This window comes from Bombina bombina, chromosome 3 (assembly GCF_027579735.1).
Source record: "Bombina bombina isolate aBomBom1 chromosome 3, aBomBom1.pri, whole genome shotgun sequence".
NCBI classification, from domain to species: Eukaryota; Metazoa; Chordata; class Amphibia; order Anura; family Bombinatoridae; genus Bombina; species Bombina bombina.
The window spans coordinates 306,376,869-306,396,940 of NC_069501.1; the positions used below are offsets into that span (position 1 = coordinate 306,376,869).

A 20,072-nucleotide genomic window follows, 5' to 3' on the forward strand; every position below is an offset into this window, starting at 1 on the left:
CTTTTGCATCTAATCTAAATCCCCCTACACCGCCGCCACCTATAATAAATGTATTACCCCCTAATCTAATCCCCCTACACCGCCACCACCTATAATAAATGTATTACCCCCTAATCTAATCCCCCTACACCGCCGCCACCTATAATAAAGGTATTACCCCCTAATCTAATCCCCCTACACCGCCGCCACCTATATTAAATAGATTAACCCCTAATCTAATCCCCCTACACCGCCGCCAGCTATATTAACTATATTAACCCTAATTATATTAGGGTTAATATAGTTATTATATTATATATATTAACCCTAATAATATTAGGGTTAATATCGTTATTATATTATATATATATTAAAGGGACACTGAACTTAAATTTTTTCTTTCGTGATTCAGATAGAGCATGCAATTTTAAGCAACTTTCTAATTTACTCCTATTATCAAATTTTTTTCCTTCTCTTGATATCTTTATTTGAAATGCAAGAATGTAAGTTTAGATGCCGGCCCATTTTTGGTGAATAACCTGGGTTATTCTTGCTGATTGGTGGATAAATTCATGCACCAATGAACAAGTGCTGTCCAGAGACTGAAACAAAAAAGAAGCTTAGATGCTTTCTTTTTCAAATAAAGATAGCAAGTGAACGAAGAAAAATTGATAATAGGAGTAAATTAGAAAGTTGCTTAAAATTGCATGCTCTATCTGAATCACGAAAGAAAAAATGTGGGTTCAGTGTCCCTTTAAGTATAATAACCCTATCTAACTCTAACATCCCTAACTAAATTCTTATTAAAATAAATCTAATTAATATTAATATTATTAATTAAAATATTCCTATTTAAATCTAAATACTTACCTATAAAATAAACCCTAAGATAGCTACAATGTAATTAATAATTACATTGTAGCTATTTTAGGGTTTATATTTATTTTACAGGTAACTTGGTATTTATTTTAACTAGGTGCAATAGCTATTAAATAGTTAATAACTATTTAATAGCTACCTAGTTAAAATAATTACCAATTTACCTGTAAAATAAATCCTAACCTAAGTTACAAATATACCTACACTATCAATAAATTAAATAAACTACAAATATCTAAACTAAAATACAATTAAATAAACTAAACTACAAAAAATGAAAAAAAGATTACAAGAATTTTAAGCTAATTACAACTATTCTAAGCCCCCTAATAAAATAAAGCCCCCCAAAATAAAAAAATGTCCCTACCCTAATCTAAATTAAAAAAAGTTAACAGCTCTATTACCTTACCAGCCCTTAAAAGGGCTTTTTGTGGGGCATGCCCAAAGAAATCGGCTCTTTTGCCTGTAAAAAAAAACACAATACCACCCCCAACATTACAACCCACCACCCACATACCCCTACTCTAACCCAAACCCCCCTTAAATAAACCTAACACTACCCCCCTGAAGATCTCCCTACCTTGTCTTCACCCAGCCGGGCCGAACTCTTCATCCGATCCGGGCGATGTCTTCAGTCAAGCGGCAGAGAAGAAGTCTTCCATCCGGGCGATGTCTTCAATCAAGCGGCAGAGCAGAAGTCTTCCATCCGGGCTATGTCTTCAATCAAGCGGCATCTTCAATCTTCTTTCTTCGCTCCTCCGACGCGGAACATCCATCCGGCACGTCGACTTCCCGACGAATGAGGTTCCTTTAAATGACGTCATCCAAGATGGCGTCCGTCGAATTCCGATTGGCTGATAGGATTCTATCAGCCAATCGGAATTAAGGTAGGAAAAATCTGATTGGCTGATTGAATCAGCCAATCAGATTCAAGTTCAATCCGATTGGCTGATTGGGCCAGCCGGATGGAAGGCTTCTTCTTTGCCGCTTGATTGAAGACATAGCCCGGATGGAAGACTTTTTCTTTGCCGCTTGGATGAAGACATCGCCCAGATGGAAGACTTCTTCTCTGCCGCTTGATTGAAGACATCACCCGGATCGGATGAAGAGTTCGGCACGGCTGGGTAAAGACAAGGTAGGGAGATCTTCAGGGGGGTAGTGTTAGGTTTATTTAAGTTAGAGTAGGGGTATGTGGGTGGTGGGTTGTAATGTTGGGGGGTGGTATTGTGTTTTTTTTTTTACAGGCAAAAGAGTTGATTTCTTTGGGGCATGCCCCGCAAAAAGCCCTTTTAAGGGCTGGTAAGGTAATAGAGCTGTTAACTTTTTTAATTTAGATTAGGGTAGGGAAATTTTTTTTATTTTGGGGGGCTTTGTTATTTAATTAGGGGGCTTAGAATAGGTGTAATTAGCTTAAAATTCTTGTAATCTTTTTTTATTTTTTTGTAATTTAGTGTTTGTTTTTGTAATTTAGTTTAGTTTATTTAATTGTATTTTAGTTTAGATATTTGTAGTTTATTTACTTTATTGATAGTGTAGGTGTATTTGTAACTTAGGTTAGGATTTATTTTACAGGTAAATTGGTCATTATTTTAACTAGGTAGCTATTAAATAGTTATTAACTTTTCAGTAGCTATTGTACCTAGTTAAAATAAATACCAAGTTACCTGTAAAATAAATATAAACCCTAAAATAGCTACAATGTAATTATTAATTACATTGTAGCTATCTAAGGGTTTATTTTATAGGTAAGTATTTAGATTTAAATAGGAATATTTTAATTAATAATATTAATATTAATTAGATTTATTTTAATAAGAATTTAGTTAGGGGTGTTAGAGTTAGATAGGGTTATTATACTTAATATATATATAATATAATAACTATATTAACCCTAATATAATTAGGGTTAATATAGCTGCCGGCGGTGTAGGGGGATTAGATTAGGGGTTAATCTATTTAATATAGGTGGCGGTGGTGTAGGGGGATTAGATTAGGGGGTAATACATTTATTATAGGTGGCGGTGGTGTAGGGGGATTTAGATTAGATTACTTTGTGACAATGCCCCGCCAAAAGCCCTTTTAAGGGCTGGTAAAAGAGCTGATTACTTTGGGGAAATACCCCGCAAAAAGTCCTTTTAAGGGCTGGCAATAGAGCTGTTACTTTGGGGCAATGTCACGCAAAAGGCCCTTTTAAGGGCTGGTAATAGAGGTGATTACTTTAGTTGGATTAGATTAGGGGTTAATGTATTTAATATAGCTGGCGGCGGTGTAGGGGGATTAGATTAGGGGTTAATACATTTAATATAGCTGGCGGCGGTGTAGAGGGATTAGATTAGGGGTTAATACATTTAATATAGCTAGCGGCGGGGTAGGGGGATTAGATTAGGGGTTAATAATTTTAATATAGCTGGTGGCGGTGTAGGAGCTCACATTAGGGGGTAGTTTAATGTAGCTGGCGACGGTGTAAGGGGCTCACATTAGGGGGTAGTTTAATGTAGCTGGCGGCGGTGTAAGGGGCTCACATTAGGGGGTAGTTTAATGTAGCTGGCTGCGGTGTAAGGGGCTCACATTATGGGGTAGTTTAATGTAGCCGGCGGAGGTGTAAGGGGCTCACATTAGGGGGTAGTTTAATGTAGCTGGCGGCGGTGTAAGGGGCTCACATTAGGGGGTAGTTTAATATAGCTGGCGGCGGGGTAGGAGCTCACAATAGGGGGTATGTAATGTAGATGGCGACGGTGTAGGGGGATCACATTAGGGGGTTATACTTTTAATGTAGGTGGCGGCGGGGTTCGGGAGCGGCGGTTTAGGGGTTAAATACTTTATTAGGAATTGCGGCGGGGGATCGCGGTTGACAGGTAGATAGACATTGCGCCTGCGTTAGGTGTTAGGTTTTATTTAGCAGTTCGCGGTTGACAGGTAAATAGACATTGCGCATGTATTAGGTGTTAGGTTTTATTTTGCAGGTAGTTTAGGGAGTTACGGGGCTCCAATACACAGCGTAAGGCTTACTACGGCTGCAATTTGTGGCAAGGTGAAAATGGAGTAAGATTTCTCCATTTTCGCCACGTAAGTCCTTACGCTGTATATTGGATACCAAACTGCGCGGTTTTGGTATACCTGTCTATGGCCCAAAAAACTACGGGAAATATATGAGCGTAACTTCTAGGTTACGCCGTATATGTGATACCAAACCCGCGCAAAATTTGGCGTCGCCGGCTTTTGCGGGCGACGCTGCATATTGGATCGGGCCCTTGAAGTGCCTACGGTTCTTATCTGCTGTCAAAATTATGTTTAAAAACAAAAAACACACACACACATTACACATTACACATACAGGGGTGGAAAAATCATAGTTAAAAAAAAATGGATCACCTATAGAAGCAGTGATCTATTGTTACTAATAAACTTATTCTAGAAAAATGACATAAAATGACTGTAAACAATAATTGTGCAAAATCCTATAAATAAGACAAAAAGCAAACAACAAGCTGATGGATGATTCATGAAATAAACTTTAATTAGAGGTGATAAAGTCAAACACTGTGGGGGACTTGCAGAATGCCTTGGATAAGAATTATGATTTCTTACAAACTAATGAAGCTTACACTTTATCAGAACTGTGGGAAGATGTATTGGTCCTATGACACCTGCCAACAAAATCTGTTTCTATGGCTACTGTGTTAGGACATTATCTAGGTAAATACTTTTGGAAGTTTGCCCCCTCAAAAAAAATTACCTGCAAGATACAAGCAGTAAGCCAATAACCCCTACGTTCCATATATAAAAATCCAGATTTAAAGGAACTGCTAAAAACCAAAACCTCTTTATGAGAATAAAAAACGACTGCTGTCCTGTATGTTTTGTTAGTAGCATATAAATAAAAACCATCAGAAGGGTGCTGTCTAGCTGTGCCAGATAGACCTGTTAGGGTGGAAACATTTTCAAAAAAGATTTGACCTCTGTGTTGCCTTTGTACCCTTAGGGCATTACAAGACCACCAGCAGGAAAGGACAATATGTGTGACTAGCCCATCAAAACCAACTGCTCAAAGCAGGTACGGTCAACAACATTCTCCATCTTTGCTTATGCCAAAGGGATCAAAAATGAAATATGTATATGTTGCCTGCTTGGTCTCACAAACAAAGACAAATTCATTAAACACAATCATGAAGAACCAGTCATTTCTTTATTAGACTTTCCATCTGCAAGCCTGCCCCCCAGGTCTACAACAATAGCTACCAAGCAGAGTGGTAGAGTCTAGTAAAGCAGCCCAAATTCAAATACTAATAACAAACAATTCTGAACTGAATAAAAGGAGCAATAACAAAAATGAAGCAATACATAGTCATGCTGTTCAACTCTATGGAACACTAAAGTCTAAGTTAAACTTTCATGATTCAGATAGAGCACGCAATAAAAAAAAGTCCAGTTTACATCCATTAATAAAAATGTGCACAGTTTATTATATGCACACTTTTTAAAGGCACCAGCTCCTACTGATAATTCACAGTATGTATTTGCATTTGTGATTTGCGGTAATCTGTCACATGAAACAGGGGCCATGGGAAATGGAAGTAACTTGGTAATGTGACAGAATTCTATTGCTCATTGGAAATTTAGATCGTTTTATTGCATTTTTGTTATGTTTCTTGATTTTGCAATTATATTGTATTTAATGGTCCTTTCTTTATATGTTGACAATCTAAATATTGTGCTGTGTCAAATGCCTTATTGGAATGGTGGAACAGAAAAATATTAAATCCTAAATCCCTAAGCATAACCTAATAGGAAACACATAATAAAAAGTAATATGAATAATGGGTATAATATAAACAGCAAACATTTGAAGCTAAAACATGCAGTAATTTACAGAGATTGTGACATCTGTGAGGCGTATCTTCACTTATTGCGACAAATGTCAGCGTTGATGGAATAAACTATATTAGGCAGCTGCAGTCACTAAATTTGCTAATCCTATCTCATCAAACATTGTACAAAGGAAGTGTGTTAATGCTATCTCATCAAACATTGTAACTACTGCAGCCCAGATTAAAGCGACAGTCTACTTGATTTTTTTATTGTTTAAAAAGATAGGTAGTGCCTTTACTATCCATTCCCCAGCTTTGCATAACAAATGTTATTTTAATATACTTTATAACCCCTAAGATTGCCTGTGTAGCCCCTGTAGGCCACCCCTTATCTCAGTGCTTTTTTTTTTTTACAATCTTGTACTACAGTCAGACAGTGCTAGTTCATGCATGACATATAGATAAATTGTGCTCACTCCCATGGAATGATAATGGTTTCTCAAGAACCAGCATTAATTGGCTAAAATGCAAGGTTGTACAAAGCTAAAAAAAGAAACACAGAGATTAGGGGCAGTTTGCTTTGGCTTAGATGGATCATAGTGGTAAAAATCATATTAATATAAGATTATTTATGCAAAACTGGGGAATGGGTAATAAAGGGATTATCTATCTTTTGGTTTTAAACAATAACAATTTTTTGGTTTTAAACCATAACAATAACAATTAACAATTTTAATTAACGCTCCCGCTCGAGTGTTAACTGTGCTAGAAATAAGCTTTTTATGTGCGTCAGGTTGCGCTCGTATTATGAGTTCAGACTAAATTGTTTTCGCTTGCGCGCTAACCTGACAAGCCAAACTTAGAATATCACATGCACTTTCACGTATTTCCCCATAGAAGTCAAATGAGGAAATAAGTATAAGAACACCCTACTCGTGAGGAAACCCGATTGTATATTCTCAAGTGCACTAACCCGACATGAAAAGATGAATATTTCACACTCCAATGTTTTTCACACACAAGAAGATTTTCTATTTATTCATAAATGCATGTATATGTATGTATATATATATATATATATGTATATATATATATATATATATATATATATATATATATATAGGGTACAATATATATCTATACCTATATATATTCATTATTTAGGTATCCTTTGTTGAAAAGCATAGCTAGGTAGGCTCAGCACCTGGGTGCTCATTTGCCAATCAGAAAATAGCACCCAGGTGATGGGCCTACCTAGCTATGCTTTTCAACAACGGATACCTAAATAATGAATCAAATTAGATAATAGAAGTAAGGTGGAAACCTATTTAAAATTGTATGCTCTATCAGAGTCATGAAAGAAAACATTTGGGTTTCCTGCCCCTTTAATAAGTTAGAGTCATTTTAAGACTATCAAACTTGCCCTAATGAGTGGGTCCCGGGGGTTAAATGAATTAGAGTCATTTTTCCATTAGAACGACCTTTTAAAATTTCTCACAAAAGCTGTGATAACGTACTAGTAGCATTTTTCTCAAATTCATGTATGTCACAAAAATGCTTCAATGCAAATATGAAATTGCACATTTTAAATGTGACTTTTATGCTGCATTTAAGGAAGATATAATGCACTTTATACAACAAAATACCTACAGTGATTTTACCATGTAAATTCAATTGCAAAAACTACTCATAATCGCGCCCATAGTTTGTAGGACGCTTCATCCTTTTAGCTGCCATCCTCTATGTTAGAGAAATTCTAAACTGTTTCTTTTTTTTCTTCCCTTTGTGCTCCCTCTCCAGATCGGTCACACACTTAAAAAGGAAATTAAAACTTTGTTTTTCTTAACTGTTAAATGACAATTGTTTTTTCTGTCATCTTGTTAAATGTGTTGTTTATAATAAAATGTCAAATCTAAAAGATGTTTGAGCTGCAAGTCTAGAAACGCCGTCTTTTTCACATTCTTTTTCCTCCTGTATCTTGTTTGGACTTTACGGACTAACAAATCTTGGTGAAGAGAAATTCTTGTCTACATATTGGATATTGCTTGATAGGTGGGTTCCAAAGAAATGTCATATACTTAACTCATTGACTATACTGATGTATGTTTCATTTTTAAGTTCTTGTCGTTAGTATTTTTTTTTCAATAAAGTTCAATTTACACATAAAAAAAAAATGTTTGTAGGACCTCTCAGTACTGACAATACCTCTAAGATAAACTTGCCAGAGTAAAGAGAGCTTTAGATAATCAGTACCAAGGTGATAGGTCACGTGCACATGCCCTGTATGCACCTCCAGTGAAGTAAATACAATATGACCAACTCAGGGCTGAAATATATATTCAGACAATACAATAATACAATACATAGGCATTTACTTCAGGCCTGTCCCTTGTGCAGGGCGAGGGGGCACCCGTTCGGGTTCCCATACTTTAGGGGGCACCACACAGTCATGGGGGAGGGTATGAGGTGTATTGTACATCCTGTGTTTAGTTTATGAAGTGTTTATGGTATGAGGAGGTTAAAGGGACATTCCAGGCCAAAATTTAAATGCACATAGATAAATTACATCTTTGAAAAGAAACATATTTGCCATATATATTAAAATGCTTCTAGTAAACTTATCACTGTTTTAGTGTTAACATTTTTCTCTGCACGTACATGTGAAGCATAATATGTATATTTTCAGTACACCAGCATTTTAAATCATGCAGCTGCTCAGAGCACAAGTGGGGCTTGGATCATGTCAGCAAATAATAAATTGAGTCATTACCAAATGGTATACGCACCTTAGGCTCTCTGAGCAAGTGCTGTGTTAAAAATGCTGGTGCACGGTGCATACTTAAATACACATTTGAAACAGCTACAGCTTTTATTAGAAGCATTTTTTCTAATACATGTATATTACAAAAATGCTTCTATTGAAAACTGAAGTGCATCCATGTGGATTCCAATTTTGGCTGGAATATCCCTTTAAATATATTAAGGATGATTAAGGGAGAAATCCCAAAACGTTGCTTCTGTTTCTCGTCTTTTGATTTATGCTGCTTGCATAAATAAATGTAACTGTCACCATTGGATTTTCTGAGGTTTAATATATAGTGTTATTCTTTATAGGACACACTGACTGTTTGTACAGGGGTGGGGTGGGCTATACAGGGGGAGGGGAATAAGGAGTCTGGGCTGAGGGGCCCAACAGATGTGTCATGCCTAGGGCCCCACAGATACTAAGGGTGGCTCTGATATACTCACAGCAATGTATTAAAAGCTTTCTGTTTCTGTGCACACCGAGCTGACCTTAGGGCATACAGGATCAGTGTATATTTATATTCACCATGCAAGTACTTTGCTTCCATCAACTTCTTCCTTCGCTCTCCTTTGAGCATGAGCCAATCTCAGAGTTTAATTTAGCTACAGCATTGTGTCCTGTACAACATCCATTACATTAACAAGAACATTGATTTAACATTGTTTTGATTCAGCTCCAGAGGTTAAAACATTGTTTCTAAAGGGGCGGGCTGATTATTACTTGCACAAGGGGAATCCTTTAAAGGGATATGAAACCCTATTTTTTCTTTATTTCATGATTCAGACAGAGCATGCAATTTTAAGCATTACCTTTCTAATTTACTCCATTTGTATTTTTTTTTTCTTTGTTCTCTTGCTATCTTTATTTGAAAAAGCAGGAATGCACACTGGGTAGCGCTTGTTGATTGGTGGCTACATTTAGAGAAAAATTAATAATAGGAGAAAATGAAAGTTGTTTAAAATTGCATGTTCTATCTGAATCAAGAAAGAAAGAAAGAAAAATTGGGTTTAATATCCCTTTAAGGTGCTAAGCTTTGGTTTACCTCATGCAGAGGTGCCGGACTCAATATATGGACAACAGTGAACCTTGTTGTCTTACATCATTGTGTCTGATAGTTTATGGTCTAAACATATTCAACACTGATTTGAGGTCGAAAAGTGATTACAGAGTTTTTGAGTGTAAAAATAAATACTGAATTTGTGTTAAGTACAAAACTTAGTGGTTCACTGCAATTTTTTGTGTTTTATTATAGGAATTGTTGGCCTCCAGTAGGAATGGGTGAATGTTTTGTAACATTCGAAAAATGAAACTTATTCTAACACATTTGTTCATTTTGAATTTAGTTTAATACTATTTCTAATGCTACCTTTAAATGTAATATTCTATTAAAATTTTTATAATTTGAATATTGCATAATTTGAATCGAATTATGCAATATTCTAATTAGAAAAAATTAAATCAATATATTTGTAATAATATTTCTAATGCTCTCTTTAAATGTAATATTCAAATTATGTAATATTTGAAATAGAAAAATTTGAATCCATATATATATATATATATTTGTTTCTATTATGTAGCAATTTACTAAATTCCCTACCACATGATCTATTGAACTTCTGAATTCTATTAATTAAATCGAATGTTACATAAAAAATTTTGAAACTGGATATTCGATTTAATTATATTATATATTATAACAATCGAAAATGAAAGTAACATTTGAAAACCAGAAATAATATTTGATTACCAAATTTTAATGGATTTTCATTCTTATCAACATTTGATTGTCCTAAACGAATGTCCACAGCACTATTTGTTCTACCAAACAAATTACACTTTGAGCACATTCGCCCATCCCTAACCCGTATGGCTTCTTTGTTGGGAACAGCAGAGTGTACTGAATGGTATTATTATCATTATTATCATTTTTTATGAGTAATGTAGCAACAGATTCCACAGTACTATACCATCTATTTAATCTATTTCATATCTGGACCAGGAAGGTCCAGATATGCGAGTTGTGTCCTGCTGGACTTCCCACAGCTCTACTTTACTTATATATGTCCTGGTTTCAATGATCACTTAAACCAGCCCTAAAAGACCCAGTGATAACCCTGGTGCTGCCAACCACACACATGAACCACCTCAACTCTGCCCCGGAGCTGCAGAGACATCTCCAAATATTGGATACTTCACAGACATTATGCCTAAAAAAAGACTAAAAATGTAAAGGGAAGTGGAAGTCAATAATACCAATACATTAAAAAAGTATTACTTAAAGGGAAAATGTTCATGATTCAGAAAGGGCATACAATTTTAAACAACTTTCCACTTTACTGTTATCATTAAATTTGCTTTGTTCTCTTGGTATTCTTTGTTGAAAGCTAAACCTAGGTAGGCTCAAACTGATTTCTAAGTCCTTGAAAACTGCCTCTTACCTCAGGGCATTTTGACAGTTTTTCACAGTCAGATTACCTGATAAATATATTTATTTCCGGATATGGTGAGTCCACAACGTCTTTAATTACTGTTGCGAATATCACTCCTGGCCAGCAGGAGGAGGCAAAGAGCACCACAGCAAAGATGTTAAGTATCACTTCCCTTCCCAGTAACCCCAGTCATTCGACCAAAGGGAAATGGAAAAAGGAATAATACAAAGGTGTAAAGGTGCCGTCTGAAAACAACAGGTGGGGTCGTGGACTCACCATATCTGGAAATAAATAAATTTATCGGGAAAGCATAAATTTTGTTTTCCTTCCTAAGATATGGTGAGTCCACAACGTCATCAATTACTGTTGGGAACCAATACCCAAGCTAGAGGACACAGATGACAAGGGAGAGACAAGACAGGTAGACCTAAACCAAAGGCACTTGAAGAACCTTATTCCCAAAAGAAAACTCAGCCAAGGCAAAAGAAATCAAATTTAATAAATTTGGAAAAATTATGCAGGGAAGACTAAGTTGCAGTCTTGCAATCTGTTCCACCGAAGCTGCTTTGTTGAAGGCCCAAAAAGAGGAAAAAGCCCCCGTGGAATGAGCTGTAATTCACTCAGGAGGCTGCTGACCAGCAGTCTCATGAGCAATTTAATTAAACGTCTTAACCAAAAAGAAGATATAGTATCAAAAGCTTTCTGACCCTACGTTTCCGGAGAAACACACAAACAGGGCAGAGGACTGGTGAAAATCCTTAGTCGCCTGTATAAATAATTTTAGGGCATGCACAACATCCAGATTGTGCAACAAACGTTCCTTATGAAGAATTATAAGGACATAGAGAAGGAACAGCAAGTTCCTATCTTAAATTACGTAAGGAAGAAAACCCAACTTCGAACGACGAACCACCTTATCAGCATGAAAAATAAGACAAGGCACACTGCAAAACTCTCTGAGCAGAAAAGATAACAAAAAGAAACAAAGCATTCCAAGATATCAACTTAATATCTATGAAATGCAAAGGCTCAACAGAGCCTTCTGCAAAACCTTAAGAACAAGGTAAGGACTCCAATGAGGAGCAGCAGGCATAAACACAGGCCTGATTCTGACTAGGGCCTGACAAAAAGATAGAACATCTGGCACATCCGTCAAATGTTTGTGAAACAAATACTTCTCCAGACCTTCCTGGATAAAGGACAAAATCCTAGGAATCCTGACCTGACTCCAAGAGCAGCCCTTGGATTCACACCAATAAAGGAATATACGCTATACCCTATGGAAAGTCTTTCTAGAACAGGCTTCTGAACCTGAATTCAGAGTCACAATGACCGACTCAGAAAAAACACGTTTAGATAGGAACAATCGTTCAATCTCCAAACAATCAGCTTCAGAGAAATGAGATCTGGTTGAAGGAATGACCCCTGTGATAGAGAGTCCTTCATCAGAGGTAACCTCCAAGGTATAAGAGATGATAACTTCGCTAGGACTGTATACCAGGTCCTGTGAAGTCACTAAGATACAAGCAATGATTAGTTGAAAGAGAGCAAACAGATATGCTAGACTAAAAACCCAAGGAACCGCCCGATCAACTGTAAGAGCGGCCTGCAAATCATTAGACCTTGAACTGTACCTTGGAAGCTTGGTGTTCTGCCGAGACGCCATCATAACCAACTCCAGCCCCCCCATGTGAAAGAACCCCCGGGATGAAAATTCTGTCTGCTCAGGAAGTGCTCTTCCTAGAATGTGGGTGGCAGATAGACAGCCATTGTGAGCTACCGCCCACTGAATAAAGCCAAGCTACCTCCTTCATGGCTAAGGAACTCTGTTCCTCCCTGAGTCACTGAGGTGATAGTATCCGACTGGAGCCTGATAAACTGGCTAAGGACAACTGAGGCCAAGCCATCAGAGCATTGAAAATCGCTCTCCACTCCGAGATGTTGATGGGGAGAGCAGACTCCTCAAGTCCAAAGTTCTTGTGCCTTTAATGAGTTCCAGACTGCTCCCCAGCCCAGCAGACTGGCGTCCGTGGTCACAATTACCTAGGCATGTCTCCAGAAACATGCACCCTGAGACAGATACTCCTGAAAAACCACCACTAAAAAGAATCTCTTTAAAGCTGAACCCTCTGAAAGAGATACAAATGGTGACCGTTCCATTGACTGAGCATGAATAACTGCAGAGCACTCAAATAGACTTGAGAAAAGGGGTAACGTCCCTGGGACCCTCAGACCCATTACCTCCATACATTAGGCACTGAAAGTGAAGAGAAAATCAGCTACATTCAAACTACCAACTTCGGTTACAAGATGGCTAAGCAATCTACCGGACCACTATAGCTTGCTGTTGGCTGAACATCAGACTGTAGAGAGAGGTAAGAGGAAGAAATCTTTGATTGTCTGACCTCCGTTAGAAATATTCTCATAGATAGAAAATCTAATAAGATCCCTCACCCTTGTAGTTGGAACAAGGGAACTCTTCCCTAAATTTCCATTCCATGGGAACGTAGAAAAGACAAGATCTCTTGAAAAAGAGTTTGCTCGAAGAAAGGATGAGGCCTGAACCATATAATGTCCAGGAGGGCACCCCTGCAATCCTCCAAGACCTAAAGAGTCTTTCAAGGAAGACTAATCGTGGAAACTTGAGAAGATACCAGATAATGGGAACAAGAGGATATATATCCTTCAGGTCTATGTTTGTCATGAACAAACCCTCTAGAATCAAAGGAGAATGAATATTACTTTAAAGGACTGTACTCTGAGAAACTTGAAACAAAAATCTAGATCCCGTTCCCTGAACGGGACTGGAACTATCACTCCCAGAAAGGGATGTCCTGAACTTAGTTCAAGAATGCCTCTCATTATACCTGGACTGCAGATACCCTAGAAAGGTAAAATCTGCCCCTGGGAGGAAAAAACTTACGGCTAGATTACGAGTTGTGCGTTAAGGTAAAAAAGCAGAGCTAACAGGTCCTAATGCTGCTTTTTTACGCCCGCTGCTATTACGAGTCTTGCAGGTTTAGGGGCAACGCACACTTCTTTGGCCTTACCGCAAAATGACTTACGGAAACTTCGTAAAGTCTTTTTTCTATGGGACTTCCATAGCGCCGGTATTACAAGTCTGTCCTGGGAGGCCAAAAGGTGAGCGGTACACCCTCTACCTCCAAGATCCCCAACGCATTTTAAAGTCAGTAGTTAAGAGTTTTATGGTACAACACCGTAGCATAAAACTCTTAACTAAAGTGCTAAAAAGTACACTAACACCCATAAACTACCGATTAACCCCTAAACCGAGGCCCTCCCGCATCGCAAATACTAAAATAAATTTTTTAACCCCTAATCTGCCGCTCCGGACATCATCGCCACTATAATAAACATATTAACCCCTAAACCGCTGCACTCCCACTTCGCAAACACTAGTTAAATAATATTAACCCCTAATCTGCTATCCCTAACATTGCCGCCACCTACATTATATTTTTTAACTTCTAATCTACCGCTCCGGACATCACCGCCACTATAATAAACATATTAACCCCTAAACCGCCGCACTCCCTCCTCACAAACATTAGTTAAATATTAACCCCTAATCTGCCGTCCCTAACATCGCCGCCACCTACCTATATTTATTAACCCCTAATCTGCCACCCCCAACGTCGCCGCCACTATATTAAATGTATTAACCCCTAAATCTAAGTCTAACCCTAACACCCCCTAACAAATATAATATAAATAAATGGAAATAAAATTACTATAATTAACTAAATTATTCCTATTTAAAAATTAAATACCTATAAAATAAACCCTAGCTACAATATAACTAATAGTTACATTGTAGCTAGTTTAGGGTTTATTTTTATTTTACAGGCAAGTTTGTATTTATTTTAACTAGGTAGAATAGTTATTAAATAGTTATTAACTATTTAATAACTACCTAGCTAAAATAAATACAAAAGTACCTGTAAAATAAAACCTAACCTAAGTTACACTAACACCTAACACTACAATTAAATAAATGAACTAAATTAAATGCAATTAAATAAATTAAATTAGCTAATTCCCCAAAAAAAAAAAACACTAAATTACAGAAAATAAAAAACAAATTACAGATCTTTAAACTAATTACACCTAATCTAATAGCCCTATCAAAATAAAAAAGCCCACCCAAAATTACAAAAACCCCTAGCCTAAACTAAACTATCAATAGCTCTTAAAATGGCCTTTTGCTGGGCATTGCCACAAAGTAATCAGCTCTTTTACCTGTAAAAAACAAAATACAAACAACCCCCCAACCGTAAAACCCACCACCCACACAACCAACCCCCACAAATAAAATACGAACTAAAAAAACCTAAGCTCCCCATTGCCCTGAATAGGGCATTTGGATGGGCATTAGCTCTATTGCAGGCTCAATCCTATTGGCTGATTGGATCAGCCAATATAATTTTTTCTACCTTAATTCCAATTGGCTGAATTCTATCAGCCAATTGGAATCTAAGGGACGCCATCTTGGATGACGTCACTTAAAGGTACCTTCATTCAGTAAGAAGACTCCGGATGAAGAGGATGCCCCGCGTCAGATGTCTAGAAGATGGACCCGCTCCACGTCGGATGGATAAAGATAGAAGATGCTGTCTGGATGAAGACTTCTGCCCGTCTGGAGGACCACTTCGCCCGGCTTGGATGAAGACTTCAGCCTGGCTGGATGAAGACTTCTGACGCTTCCTTGAGGATGGATGTCCGGTCTTCAGAACTGTAAGTCGATCTTCAGGGGGTTAGTGTTAGGTTTTTTTAAGGGTGTATTGGGTGGGTTTTATTTTTAGGTTAGGGTTTGAGCTAACTGCCCTTTTAAGGGCAATGCCCATCCAAATGCCCTTTTCAGGGCAATGGGGAGCTTAGGTTTTTTTAGTTAGTATTTTATTTAGGGGGTTGGTTGTGTGGGTGGTGGGTTTTACTGTTGGGGGGGTTGTTTATATATTTTTTTACAGGTAAAAGAGCTGATTTCCTTTGGGGCTATTGATAGTTTAGGCTAGGGTTTGTTTTTATTTTGGGGGGGGGCTTTTTTTTATTTTGATAGGGCTATTAGATTAGGTGTAATTAGTTTAAATATCTTGTAATTTGTTTATTATTTTCTGTAATTTAGTGTGTTTTTTTGTACTTTAGCTAATTGTATGTAATTTATTTAATTGTATTTAATTTAGGTAAGTTATTTAATTGTAGTGTAGTGTTAGGTGTTAGTGTAACTTAGGTTAGGTTTTATTTTACAGGTACTTTTGTATTTATTTTAGCTAGGTAGTGATTAAATAGTTAATAACTATTTAGTATCTATTCTACCTAGTTAAAATAAATACAAACTTGCCTGTAAAATAAAAATAAACCATAAGATAGCTACAATGTAACTATTAGTTATATTGTAGCTAGCTTAGGGTTTATTTTATAGGTAAGTATTTAGTTTTAAACAAGAATTATTTAGGTAATAATATTAATTTTTATTTAAATTTATTGTAATTATATTTAAATTAGGGGGTGTTAGGGTTAGACTTAGGTTTAGGGGTTAATACATTTAGTATAGTGGCGGCGACAATGGGGTGGCAGATTAGGGGTTAATAAATATAGGTAGGTGGCGGCGATGTTAGGGACGGCAGATTAGGGGTTAATAATATTTAACTAATGTTTGCGAGGCGGGAGTGTGGCGGTTTAGGGGTTAATATGTTTATTATAGTGGCGGCAACGTTGGGGCGGCAGATTAGGGGTTAATAAGTGTAGTTAGGTTGCGGCTACATTGGGGGAGGGAGATTAGGGGTTAATAAATATAAGGTAGGTGTCGGCGATGTTGGGGGCAGCAGATTAGGGGTTCATAAGTATAATGTAGGTGGCGGCAGTGTCCGGAGTGGCAGATTAGGGGTTAATAAGTATAATGTAGGTGGCGACAATGTCAGGGGCGACAGATTAGGGGTTAATAAGTGTAAGATTAGGGGTGTTTAGACTCGGGGTTCATGTTAGGGTGTTAGGTGTAAACATAACTTTTATTTCCCCATAGGAATCAATGGGGCTGCGTTACTGAGATTAACGCTGCTTTTTGGCAGGTGTTAGACTTTTTCTCAGCCGGCTGACTTAAGCAGCGCTGGTATTGAAGTACGGTAAGGAGCACAATTTTGCTCTACGCTCACTTCTTGCCTTTTAACGTCGGGTTTGTAAAAACCTGTAATACCAGTGCTCGTTAGCACCGCATAGCTTCTAACGCAAAACTCGTAATCTGGTCATTAGATTGCTACTACAGCACCTGGTATTCTCAGGCGGTCTCCCATCCAAGTACTAACCAGGCCCAACCCTGCTTAGCTTCTGAGATCAGACAAGATCAGGTGCATTCAGGGTGGTGTGGCCGTAGACCCAAAAGACTGGACTGACCCTGCAGAAACAGTGAAAGGAAGACTTTTTTTTAGCCACTATGCCCCGTAGGCTAGTACAGCAAATCTAAATAGGCAAGTCATCACTCTAGATGATCAAATAAACCTCCAGCTTCTTATTCATGGATCCGTAAAGGAACAGCTATCCTCTATAGGGATAGACGTACTCCAAGCCATAGTAGAAAAGCTCCCTTCTAACTAAGGCATTTTAATGGAGTCAGAGACAGGAAAATCCTTTAAAGGATGGGAAACAGGGAGAAAAGTAACCCTAGCGTCTCCTATTCCTGAGAAAATATCTAGAAACACTTATTCATAGGAAGGAACATCATAGAAATGATAAAGTTAACAAACTTCCAAGGGTTGACAACGACAGGGTTATCGATGTCGTCCAGGTAGCTAAAACCTCCTTTGACAGTACACAAGGTGTGCAAACATACATCTGAAGCAGACCACTTCAGCATCAGATGAAGGAATAATACTGTCCAAATATGAGATTTTACCCTCAGAAGCTACCAGCAAATCCTCCTCACCAGACTTAGGAGGGAGAGCGGCCTGTGTAGCAGAATGGGGAGTAGAAACCTTACTATCTGAAAAACTTTACTTTTTGTCCTCTTGCATTTTCCCTGTAGGTAAGGAAAAACAGATACAGCTGCAGATACGGCAGAGGATACCTGAGCTGCAAAACCTGTAGGCAAATACACTCCTCCAGGAGATTGAGACAAACCCCAGGGCACTGCATGTGACACTAATGAGGCTTGGAACCTTTAAGGAAAAAGCTGTGGCATTGCCTAAACAGCATCATCCTAAGAGACCTGAGGCTAGCAAAATAAATGTACAATATATATATATATATATATATATATATATATATATATATATTTTTTTAAATGAACACTGTCACTTTAAGAGTATAGAGACTTGCCGTGAAACAGGACAAACATAAATATATATAGGAACAGGCCTCTGTTCCATTTATACTCCTGTAGCATAACCATGAAAAACCCCAATTCTCTAGCTATAGAAAATTGTTTATTGGGACATATGTACATGGAGGACAATCTTAGACCCTTGATACATATCAATATCAGCCCAATCCCCTCCAATTATAGAAAGGTCAATAATGAGGCATTTATAAAAAAATAATTCCTAAAACGAAGGAAAAAACAAAGAAGAAGTTTTTACATATGCAGGAAGCATATAGTGACATAGGGGGCTCCTATAAACATACAGGCTCCAAACAGTTTGAGACTGTATACCAGCCCACCGCTCCGTTCTTAGTCGGAGGAGCGCCGCGCCACAGAAACTCAGACCACAAGATCGCTATACATAAAACAATCACACATAAGCCCATAAAGTCTCATACATGCGATGTTGTACAAATAAAATATATTCTCATGCAACTGTTAACCCCTCCAACCATTAAAAGGGAAACAGTTTCTCTCACATCTCACAATAAGTGCCTGCACACTCCCATTATTAATATCCTAGCTAGGATATATTGTGTCCCAAGAAAGTCTGCAGAGTCCTTAAAGTGCACAGTCTCCCTTACTTAGAAGACAAAAGGCATTTACCTGTATCTAGCCGTCCGGCAGGAGGACAGCCTACTCGCTATGAGAGGATGCCACTCCTCACAGAGACCTGTAGAAAGAAAAAAAGAGAACAGAGTAAACCTTCTCTGGCTTTCTATTTAAGGGCAGCAACAATGTTAGGAAAATGCAGCAAGGCCCACCTCACAAGTTCCTAACTGCTTTAAAGCTACCACTACTCTACGGAAGAGATTAACGTGGACTTCAGCTATACCCAGAACACAGGAAAGATCAGACCTACCCTGGCTTTCAAAATAATAAAATATTGATTGAAGCGAAATAAATCCAAATTTCTTTTCTTTTTTTAATTCTTTTTTTATTGGGGGTGAAGCTACAAAAAGAAAAACAATACAATACAATTCATCCCAGAAAAAATGCATATAATACATCTGTTTCTTAAACAGTCAAAAAATAAAAATGAAATAACATCTTTCTGTATTACTTAAGCTTTACTAAACTTTCCAATTATTACGAATCAGATTTTACTAAAATTTTACTAAAATATCTTAGCCCACCAATGTCTTTTTTCTACTTTCTTACAATCGTTTTAGGAACGGTTCTTTCCATTCTCCTCCGTCTAAAATAATTTAGTCTGTTCCTGAACCAATATCTTGAGTTCTCCCACTTCTCCCACAGTCTTTTTCTAGATCCAATCTGTATAGATACTACCTATAGTCTATCTCACCATATATTTGAGTGCATTCTGAATTGACTCACGAAAACTCAAAGAAAAAAAATAAATAAAAAAAATAAAAAAAATAAAAATCAATAATACTGCCCGGGGAGGGGGGGGGGGAGAGGGAGAGAGAAGGGAAGAAAGAGAAAAAAATAAATAAAAATATACACACATATATATATATATATATACACACACATTTATAATATTTCCGCGTGCTGACCCTCCTAATAACAGTCCTACCTTATTGCCTACGTAACCAATTTGGGGGTACTGAACCATCTAAAGTTAATTCTAAAAAGGATATCGAGTCTTGAAAGGGGATAGGATGTGATATTGAACTGTTATAGGTTCTCCATAGATATAAGTTTTCCATTTCTTAAAAAATGTAATAATCTGTTTATCTACCTCTTTATCCATTCCCATTGTCTCCAACACGATCTGGCTTCTCATATGATTTACAAACTCTGCTATAGAAGGGGGAGTCTTTTGCTTCCAT

The 20,072-nt window shown here is 37.5% G+C and overlaps 1 protein-coding gene and 1 non-coding gene across 3 annotated transcripts in view; both read right to left on the minus strand.

Annotated features, from left to right (window-relative positions):
* Positions 1 to 20,072, minus strand: part of SH3KBP1 (SH3 domain containing kinase binding protein 1) — a 950,191-nt gene that overhangs the window by 806,414 nt on the left and 123,705 nt on the right. The gene's annotated exons all lie outside the window — the stretch shown is intronic.
* On the minus strand, positions 17,176 to 17,294 carry LOC128654857 (5S ribosomal RNA). Its single transcript, XR_008401533.1, has one exon. It is a non-coding gene; the product is annotated as a 5S ribosomal RNA (ribosomal RNA).